Source organism: Mus pahari, chromosome 4 (assembly GCF_900095145.1).
Source record: "Mus pahari chromosome 4, PAHARI_EIJ_v1.1, whole genome shotgun sequence".
Taxonomy (NCBI): domain Eukaryota; kingdom Metazoa; phylum Chordata; class Mammalia; order Rodentia; family Muridae; genus Mus; species Mus pahari.
This window is the reverse complement of record NC_034593.1, coordinates 56,176,874-56,185,704: the sequence shown is the minus strand read 5'-3', so window position 1 is coordinate 56,185,704 and position 8,831 is coordinate 56,176,874.

Sequence of the window (8,831 nt, the reverse complement as noted above, 5' to 3'; positions counted from 1 at the left end):
AACAAACAAACAAAAACCACTTGAGGAAAGTTATATTAAAAACCATCTGTGATCCCAGTCTTTGGGGGATGGAAGAGGGAGAATCAGAGAACTTCAAGGACAGCCTGTGCGACAGAATAAGCTCAAGGCCAGCCTGGGCTACAGGCAAATCTGTCTAAAAAAAAAAAAAAAAAAAAAAACAAAACAAAATGGAAACACACACACACACACACACTCACAAGCATACGCACACACATGTGCTCCTGCATGCACGCAGGTGTACACCCATTTGCACCCACTCACACACGTACACACACATGCACACATTTCGGAACATGCATGCTTGTGTATGGTCTCATTAACTTTGGAGTTAATACTTAGAGGGTGGTAGTGGGTTGGACCAGGAGATGGGGTTTTAGTTTAAGTGTTTATTTTAGAAATCAGAAAGAGGGCTGGAGTTGTTAACAGTACTGGTTGCTTTTCTAGGGGATCTCCATTTAATCCCCAGCACCCACAAACATTTGTAATTCAAGTCCGACGGAATCCAACATCCTCTTATAGCCTTGGAGAGCATCAGAGATGCACTTGGGCCAAAGACATACATGCAGGTGTTGTATGGCAATACTTTTCCTGGAGAGAATATATATCTCTTCACTCCCAAGGGGGAGCATATGACAACCCAAAGTACGGATAACATGAAAGTTCAAATTGAAAAGTTTTATTTGGGTGACTCATAGGAATAAGGGTGAGGGAATATTTGCAGAAGCAGAAATGGGTCACATACAGCTGCATCACCAAAGCCCATCTCAGCGCAGGTAAGGACAGCTCACAGAGCTCACTGCACAGCCTGTAGGCTGCTGAACAGGTTGGAGAGTGTCCTTTCCAGGTGCCTCAGTTGCTCTAAACCTTCGGCAGGCAGCTTGACAGGTTTCTGCTTCTTCCAGACAGCTGTTGTGGTCTCAGAATCTCTGTAGCCTTTCTCCTCTGAGAGACTTCCTTGCATCTGAGCTTCATTTCCTCTGAGAGGGACTCTCAACTATTATTACTTTTTCTGGGAAATAAAGGCCTTATGAATCTGGTTTGTTTCAGGGACTTCCGGAGTTGTTTATCTTCTTGCTTTAGGAGTTTCCTAAGGATGGACTATATCAATCTCCCCTGGAAAAGAACTGTTACACAGCAGTAGGCAAAACACCAATACACACAAGACAATAGAAATATTTCTAAAAGAAAGAAGGGGTTATTACATGTTCTTGTCCTTGCTTTCATGTATTTGGAATGTTGCACGGTTTCAAATTTTTAAACTTCAGTGTTACAGAAATAAACAGCGCCATAACCAAGAACGCATAGCATACAAAGACACTTGTCAAGAAGTTTGTGTCTGCGTTTATTTTAACCCACGCATCTGTGATCTTTCAGTTCCAGAAAGACAAACACAGGAGGCTAAAGGATGGGTAACCATGACTGATGGGAAGTTTAATTATCTTGCTTCTTTCTTTCTTTTTTTTTCTTTCTTTTTTTCTTTCTACTCACCATGGTGACTGCCACCAAAGCAAAACTCAAAACAAGCCTTTTTCTACACAAAGAAAAGCAATTTGGAGGCAGACAATGCTTGTCTATTTTTATTCTTTTTTTTTCTTCTTTCTTCTGTATTTACTATTTATTTATTTACTTGGTGCTGGCGATCTCAGGTCCTCAAAGTATACTTCCCATTTACAACCTCAACCCTACTTAATTTCTTGTAAATTAAGTGTTTTCGATCTGGTTAAAAAAAAAAAAAAGCGGGGAGGGGGTAAAGGAAGAAAGAAAAATTAGGAAATTAAATATTTTTCCTTATGAAGCCAAAAGACCTTGCATTTCCTTTTCTAAATTGAATTCTTCCTTGTGGCCTGTAACTAGTCTGGTGGCTTTTTCTCTTTTTCTTTTTTTTTCCAAGAGTCCAGGATAGCTTTCAGGATAAAGTTTCTTTTTGCCCATGATGCTTTGCTGTCACATTGTAATTGCCTCTGTTGAACTGAATAATACAAATGGGTTGTTTCTATGGTATTGGCTAAGACGGATGAAAAGGTGAAATACTATATCTTGGGCTGAGAGGTCACTGGGCATCCCTCCTCCCACTCCCCAACCGTCAGTCAAAGAGGACTGGTGATCTCTCCAACCTCAGACTCTCCTTTATTACTTCCTGAACAAATTCACTCATGGAAGGAAAAAAAAAAAAAAAAAAAAAAGACTTGTTTATGTTGTCACCAGGCCCAGACAACCCCTGCTAACTGCATGCTGCCATGCCAGAGCTCTGGACTTACTTACTGGAGGGAAGTTTTACTTTGAAAGGTACACGGAGAGTCCTGTCCTAAGTTCCTCCCAGCAAGGCTTTGAACTAACAATAGGACAGGTTGAATGAAGACTGATAAAAGCAAGTCCTGGAATCTCGAAGCCGGATCACTCCGCAGCGCGCTATTTTCTTCCTACTGTTAGTGCGCTCAGATCTCAGCCTTTGAACGCTTTCTGGGTGCCAACGTTCCGCTGCCGCCGGTGTGCTCTTTAACAGCACATTAGCTTCTCCAGCCCGCTAGCGGGTGAACCGACAATTAACTGGCTTGTTAAGTAATGCCAACGAGTGATATTTGGAGGAGACTGAGGGATAACAAAGCATCCTATAACCTGCACTCCCTGTTCCTCAATTTGATTGGCACTTTACTCAAACTGGATCGTAGAAAATAACAGATGCTATATTTATTGGAAAGGGAGGAGGGGGAAGGGGGAAGAAAGGACTAGTCGTTTGGTGTTTTATTTTCGAAGCGGTTCAAACTCTTGTAAGAACATTGCACAGTTCACTTCCCCTGAACTCTCCAACTTTGTTCTGGCAGCTTCTTTAACCCGCCAGCCACCTAAACTGAGAATCAACCAGGGGTGTCCCTGGTCTTGGAATTCTTTGAAATTTGCTGCGAGGGAGGACAGAAGAAGATCTTTACTCCCAGGGATTCTGGCCTGTGCCTAGCAGTAGCATCTTCAGAAGGATGTAGGACAAGGGGTCCACGTCCAGTTCTTGGCTCCGGTTCCTCGATGGGCACTCCAGTCCACACGGGCGCGCTCCAGTTCCGGATTTGCCCTGAGCTGAGGGTTAAGAGGGAGGGGGCTCCAATGTGAGCGTGAGGATTTGAATGAGAAAGCAGGTTGTGGCGGCAGCCCTGGTCTTTGCTTGGAGCTCTTCTGTGGGCTCTGCTGGCTGTTGTGTAGTGGTGCCCATCTTGGGGTGGCGGGCTGTTTTGGGGGAACTGGGGTTGGAGTCACATCGGGACACTAGCAGATCACTTCAGCATTTGGGAGGTTGAGCCGGTGACAAAAACTCCGAGGATCCTTCATCCGCGGGATACTCAGAGCTGAGCAGGTCAGTGCTTTCGAGGGGTGGGGGTGGGGGACAGGGAGAGGGACGGGAGTAGAAAGAGCAGCACCGGACTGCCTCTCCAGCGTGGCGCGAGCAGGTGCCGGAATTCTTTCTGGGCAGTCCCAGCCGCGGGCACCGGGTCTGTGCTGTGTGCCAGGGTTCCTCGGCCGAGGAACTGGACCACAGTAGCTCGTTAGCTCCTGTTGGAGCGCGTGGGCTTTTGTGCCTGAGCAAGACCTTCCCTGCCCTGGTTGGTGGCAGAGGTCCAGCCACCGGGAGGGTCCCGCATCGCTGCGGGATGATCCCACAAGAGCTCCCTGACTCTGGCCGCCGGGAAAGCAGTTCTGCGGTCCCAGAAGTGTGTCCTCAGTTGCCCGCGAGAGTCTTAGGGTTCAAAAAACTCAGGGCATTAGAGGCGCGAGAAGGATTTACTCCAACTGCCCTTTCCTGGGACAAATCATGGGTTACCGGAGCGACGCCCGGGCTGTGAAGGCGTTCTTTGCGCCTGCGCGGGATACCATGGCAACAATACCGGGTCAGAGACGCCACTTGAAGAGCAGAGCTGTTTTGCTTTGCTTCACTGTGGAGCCCAAGTCTTTCTCTAGATTGTTTGTTTGTTTGTTTGTTTGTAGCTTGGAATCAACTTACGATCTCGTTTTTGTTTTTTTAAGAGTTTAGCATTGAAGTGATAGCCAACTGTATGAAATAGAAAATATATAACTTTTTTCTCTCCTCCGTCATCATTTTGATCATGGAAGAAAAATAATGCTGAGAAACTGGTCATTGGAGCATTCAAGTTTCCTCCTTTTATCCTATGAAAAGGAAGATATGAATAAGACTTTATTTCCTGGTGCTTTTTTTTTTTTTTTAATGTATTCAGCTTGGGTTTCCACAGTGTGCAGACGACACCGTAGCGCCTGTGTACTCTGCATGCAGCCTGTTTATACCGTACAGAACCTGATGCTCTCCAGATGAGCTAGTGTGTTAAATGCCAGTGAAGGCTCTGTCAATAGAGACGTTGCTTTTTAAGATGTGGATTGCTTACTGCTGCCATTATGATCTTGTTCAGAAAATGAATGTTATTGCAGACTAGTCTTCTTAAGCCGTCTGTTCACGGCTTAAAATTGCGCCTTGAAAAACCTCTTCCCGTCTTTTAAGTTTCGTTTGTTTGCACCCAGGCAAGCATTTGGCAAGAGTACAAATCTTCAGCGGTTCCTAGTGGGTGCTATAACTTGTTGTTACTATGTTTTCTTAGACTGCATCCCTATTTCGCAGCGCGATTGAGAGCTACTTGCTATGTAAATAAAGTGATTAGAATTCAGATCACTGTTAATAAAAGTTTAAAATGGAATTGCTTTTCTCGGGCTTAAAATAACTTGAGTGAAGTAGCTTAAGGATTCTGCATCCTGGTTTTGAACACTATGCATTCCAGTAAGTCAGGTGTTTATTTGTACTAGGAAGTTAAAGATGATTTCCTCCAGTGCCAACATCAAGCTGCAGTCAAAGACACCAACATACTACTTTTCACATAGTCTGTAAATAACATCCAAGTAAAGTTTTCTTACCCATCCTTTTTCCCACCAGTGTCAACATCGTGCAATGTGCATAGCTCAAATGTTAAAAAACAACAAAACAAACAAACAAAAACCTCTTTTCTCTTGAAAATTAGAAAAACTTTATTTTCAGGTTCAAGTCCTTTGTGGCCCTGTTTGGTGGCTTGTAACTGTCTCCAATTCCCTGATTCTCAGTGATGTGTGCTTCTACTGGTTCCAGGAGGTAAACCACAGTTTTAGGAGATCGTGGAGTAATGAGATTGGGAGTGCTGGAGGAAGGCTGGGAAGGAGACAAAGGGAGGGGAGGTTGGGAAGCAGAGTCAGATTTATAGTGGCTTGTAATAAAACGGATTATCCTTGCTTCTGCTTGACATAGTTTCCACTTCACTGACTTCAAGTAAATTTGTTTTGAAAATTAGTCTCTTACATAATTATAAGAGATAGAGTTATAAAAACAGAGGTGATAAAGGCGATTTGTGTTAGGATTCCTTAATATAAAGCACTGTGTGTGTGTGTGTGTGTGTGTGTGTGTGTGTGTGTGTGTGTGTTGCTAGGGACTGAACCCAAGGCCCCACTTTGGCATGCTTGGAAAGCACCTTCTATCAGGCTATATGCCCTAGCTTTTGTGAAAATTCTTAATATTTTGTATTTAATTTATTCATTCAGTCAACAAATATGTATGGAGAGTTTATATGTAAAGCAAGATGAATAAATCGAGTTTCTTGGCCTCAGTGAATTAAGAGTTCTGGGTTCTGGAATAATTCTAATGCAGCTTCTGGTTTTCAGGGTGGCAATACTATCTTTGGTGTTTTTGTTTGTTTGTTTGCTTTGCTTTTTCTTTTTTTTCCCTTTTGTCCCCTAGTGCTGGAAACCAGACTCAACTTCTCACTTATGATATACAAGCATGCTACCACTAACTGCACCTAAACTGAAGCCTTTGATATTCTTAAGAGAACAGTTAATTAGTTTGGTCCTGATTAGATGCCTAGATTCAAATAAATGGTTAACATCTTATTAAAAACAGATTGCGCTTTTCTTCCTTTCTTTCTTTCTTTTTTTTTTTTTCTTTCTGTTTTTTGGCAATTTAGTTAAGTCTATCCTTTGCATGTGTGTACTTAACAGTGACACAGCCCTCAAACTTGTGATCTTGGCAAGTGCAGTGCTTAGTGTGGGAGAAACCAAGAAGCCTTCAGCTCAGGTTTCCCAGGGGAAGCTAGGTGAGTACTTCTGCACTCCTTTGTTCTGGTTCCTTGTGTCATGACACAGTGAACCTGCTGCCAGCTTCCTTCCACGAACAGAGTTGGGCTTCATGCTTGAATGATTGTGACTATTACTTCTCTGAGGAGAAAAAGGCATAGATACAAAATTATAAATGGATGAAGGGAATATACCAGAACATTTTAATTTTTAAAGTAGGGTAACATTTTGTGAGTCCAGAAAGTGAAATCCCCGTGTTCACTAGAAGAGCTCTACAAAATCTTGTCCATGGTTGACAGACATTTCTTCTTGACATTTCTAGGACAGAAGGGTAGAGAGAATTCTGGTCCCTTTTTCTTCACCACTTCCCGGGTTCAATAATGATTATAAGATCAGAGATGTGCTAAGGAGTGCCCCCCATTTGCTTATGGCCCTTTGTCTAGGAAAACCAGACTCAGCTGTGAATTGTGGACCAAGTGGTGCAGAACTCATTACTTTGAACAATGCCTTCCCTGCCTGCAAAGTGTGTTCTCTCCTCTCCCTAGCAGGGGCTTATTCCAGGCTAACTGTGGTCACAAGGAAAATCATTTAGACACAGTTCAGCAGGCACTTATTTGCTTGTCTTTGACACCCGTGACCATTTTTGTTTGGGGAGAAATCCAGTATTGCTGTGATAGGGTGTGCCAAATTGGAAGGGCACTTTCGGAAGCCCATGAAGAAGTTTACACAGCTTTTTGCTATTATCATCAAAGTTTCTGTCTTTTGTGCTTCAAAGTAGAAGAGGACAGGATAGGTAAAGAGGAGCAATAAAAAAAAATGTTTATGCCAAGGTTAAAAATGTTCTTTCCTGCTCTGCATTTTGGATACAGTAAGTGCTTGGGGCTTGCAGGCCTTACAGAGCAGAGAAAGATGACTCTACCAAATGTGTTGCATACGTTAGGAAGCCAAGGCTTAAAGCTACTAAGTGATCTTAAATTCTTAAGACTAACAAATGACCGGGGATGAAAGTACAGAGTTATTGGTTTTTAATCTAGCCGTTTTGGAAATCTAGAGAAGCATACATGAAATGCTTTTTTGTGGACTTGCAGTTTATAGAGTCATATGAAGTCAGTTTAATTCCAGAAGCAAAATGGTTAAACAGTATCCATTTAATAGGCTTTTCATCAGACAGTGAGTAGAACTGACCATGTATATGTTCTGATAATATATTTAGTTCCAAATACACACACACACACACACACACACACACANATATATATATATATATATATATATATATATATATATATATGTATATGTATATATATATATGACATGTTTTATTTATATAGATGAAAAAGAGTCCTTTAACAACTAGGAATTTTCTATTAGGTTCTTGTCTAGTAAATAACTTAAAGAGTTGTGGAAGAAATGAACTAGGCTTCTACTGTATGTCTCTTTACAACCCATAGTGATCCAAGGAGGTTACAGTTATCCTATGATGTTGGTTAGACTCAGCGAGGTTACTTTCTTGACTATGATGTACATAAGTTGGGAAGAGATTTGGAATTTGAGACCAGGTTTGTCTACCTCCATGTTATATCATGCAAGATATAACTCAGGAGTGAAAGAACACATTTATGCAAAACACAGTTGATTTTATTTTCAAAATCTACACTTCATGCAAAGTATAGACATGTAGAAGTGTTCCTGCTCCCCAGCGAGTAGAGAAGTTTCCTTCTGGAGGTTAGGAGGTTATACATTTGGGTCTGGTTCCAGAAAAACACTCAAGACTTTGTTTATAAACTGTGTTGGCTATTTGTTTAGAAGTGAGTAATGTTTAGGTTCTTTTCTTCAGAGCTCCTTACACATCAAAGCAGCCCACTTATCACTTCTGGTCTGTTGTCTTCTTGTGTTAGATCTGGGAGGACCATTCACCAGCTTGAAGTCTTTTTTCTGACATGTCAAGACAGAAATCTTGGTTTTATCTGCGATTCCCTTCACCTATCTCTTTTTCTTGAAATGTATTGCATAATTTCCTGCAGGGATGGAGCAGATGAGCTTTTACTAAAATGCTTTTCAAATTTGGGATTCTACTAACCTTGGATCGTTGCTGAAAAGGTCTGAAGTCAAGCCAGAAGCTGGAGTTTTGGCAGTCCTAAAGCCTCTGCTGGAGTGCTGGAAAAGTGTGATCCGATTGCATGAAGCTGATTGCAGAGTCATTACTTTGTAAAGCGTCTGTTTCCCTGGAAAACCGGAGGCTCAGGAATGCCCATGCCCACATAGCCCACTGGGACTAATTGCAGCTGGACTGGGGCTCGAACCTAAGTCTGTAGTAGTCTAGTGTCTTTGATAGCACTGCATACGGTCCTCCCCTCTGTCTTCCTCCCCATTGTCTGGTTCTAGTTAGTTCCCAGCCCTTCACCTCCCACAGGTATCAAGTACTCCAGCTTGATCTTGACGGTGGCAATCCTTCTGCCCCAGTCTTGGAAGGATTTAGATTGTAGGCACACATCACTATACTGACCATATTTAGCAATTTTTAAAACTAGTGTACTCTAAGCTCTTGATACTGCCAAGGTTGGTTTGATTCTCTCTCTCTCTCTCTCTCTCTCTCTCTCTCTCTCTCTCTCTCTCTCTTTTCCACCTCTCTCTCTTCCTTTAAAATATATATTTTACTGTCTCACAAAGCCTGACTATTGGCTGCAGTCAAACTCAGAAACCAGTGTTTATGCAAAAAG